We start from the raw sequence: 2416 nt of genomic DNA, 5'->3' as shown, positions 1-2416 counted from the left end.
ACAAAAATTAGCATGTAATTGTAAACATATGAAATGGAATGCTGACAACATGAGCTGTAAAACGTTTTACTCTGTGTAAATGTTTCACAGGTAGTCGTGCTCATGGAGAGCAGCACACAGATGTTTGGAACAGACACAGCAGCAATCAGATTGTCCCGCACATGTTCAAGATAGTGTGGTTCAGGGGCGTCATCATGATCTTCCTCATACTCTCTGTACACTCAGGCAACGACAGCCTCAATGTCCCTTTCCCATCCATGATCAGGTTCAGTCTGACTGCAGCAATGAGGGACATGATGGACGGCAGAGACAGGTGAAGGTGGATACAGTGGTCAGCTGCTTCATCAGAATAAAGCTGCAGAACTGGCACAGCTGTGTTGAGATGGCAGTAGGATGTGGGTTCACCTGTAAATACATGTTTGTTTGAATAAAGCTTTGTTTCATGTGTCTGACTTTTCATGTGACGATGATATTTATTTATTGTCATGGTTTTATTTATTGTTTTACTCATTTATTCATGTTTCCTGTTGTCAGTAAATAAAATATAATTGTTTCATTAACTTGTGCATTCATTACTTAACTGAAAATTGAGATGTATTCACCTTGGCTGCGTTTGTCTAGCGTGTATTCATGCATAGCTATGGCATATGACAAAACAAATTACATTTTGCTTTGTTTTAATATATATATATATATAATTATTGGTCAGCATTTATCATTATTATTGTTCATAAGTGTTGGGGTGGGCTAGCAATGCATTCTGGGGTAATCTTAACTTCTAAGTAGTAATACTTCAATTTTCTGAGTGTAAAATTAACAGTCTTCTCCAAAGGCGAGATCTTCTAGCAGCTGATCGACGTCTCCTTTGTGCAGATATTACAAATATTGCAAACGCTGAGGAAAACTACTAGGTAGGCTTGTGGAGTTACTGATGCTATGAGGTGTTGATGCACCTGTCCCTCTTATGTTCTTTTTTTATTAATACTGCAGAACTTATAATTACATACAAGCTCAGGGAAAGATGGTTGTATCTTTAACAATGAACAATCATAATGACAAACAGCAGAAAACATAAATATAATGGGTTTGCATACATCATAGTATGAGATTATATACACAGAAAAAGGCGCAATAACAAGGTTAAATATCTTTAATCATTATATTAATATAATCAATGCATCAAAATATTGCATTTGTTGTTGTTTATAAGCCGGAGGGATGAAACGAGAGTTAAATTCAACAAGAAAAATAGGAAAACAAAGGAGATTTAAGCCGGTTTTGTTTGTGGATGAAAAATATTGCACATAAAATATATATATATTCAAGAGATAACAATTTTGGGTTATCGTAAGGAAAAATAATATATTTAAGGATTAAACTCTGGGTCATATTAGTAGGGTTAAATATATAAAAATTTTAATCAACCCAAAATTTATTGGTTATACTACAATCACAATAAAAGGGCAGCTGTTTCTTCAACAAGACCACAAAATGAGGACTTTTCATAAACATCAAAATATTTACAGAGAGATCAATTAAACCTGCCGCTTGTATCTTTTAAGTTGTTGCGTTTGTAACGTCGTAGATCACATGATAACGTCAACATGGCGGCTGAAGTCCGGATCTCATTCATACTTAACGAGATTTGGCTGTAGAGTGCCTACTCTTTTAGCGCTCGTTAAGAAAGTACTTATTGAAATTAAGTACCTACTCATTGAGTAGGCGGTTTCGGACACAGCCAAAAGCCATGTGCTCACACAAAACAAAAACACAAGCACATGGCCAGCAAAACAATCACAAGCCATGTGCTTCAACAAAACAAGACACGAACACGCAGCTAATGAGAATACTCATATGCCGCGTGTTCACACAAGACATGACAACATGAAAGCATGCAGACAATGAAAAACACAAGCTGCGTGCTACACAGCAAAAGACATAACATGACATGAAAGCACACAGCCCAAAACACGAGCTGCGTGCAAAATCACAAGACAACGAGAGCACGCGGCCGAACATGAACCACGCGCTACACAAGACACAACACACGCAGACAGAAGAGCACACGGCCTGAGCGAACTCGAGACCGCATGCTCCCACAACAAGACAGAACATGGAGCGCGAGTGTCCGAACCCCGACATGAAACCGAAACTCAACAAGACATGAGTGCCGGGATCCGAACACAATTCTCCAACATGAAACAAGGAAACAGGACACGCAGACGAGAGCACGGCTCGAGCACTCTCGAAGCCGCACACTCACATGAAAACAACAACATGACGGGAGTGTCAGGGCTCTGTCACAAAACCATGAATAAACTAGACCAGGGCAGTCCAAACTCGGTCCTGGAGGGCCGGTGTCCTGCAGAGTTTAGCTCCAACTTGCCTCAACACACCTGACTGGAAGTTTCTATGC

Source organism: Sinocyclocheilus anshuiensis, unplaced genomic scaffold (assembly GCF_001515605.1).
Source record: "Sinocyclocheilus anshuiensis isolate Anshui unplaced genomic scaffold, SAMN03320099.WGS_v1.1 scaffold2883, whole genome shotgun sequence".
Classification (NCBI taxonomy): domain Eukaryota; kingdom Metazoa; phylum Chordata; class Actinopteri; order Cypriniformes; family Cyprinidae; genus Sinocyclocheilus; species Sinocyclocheilus anshuiensis.
Note: the sequence above shows the minus strand (reverse complement) of the source record.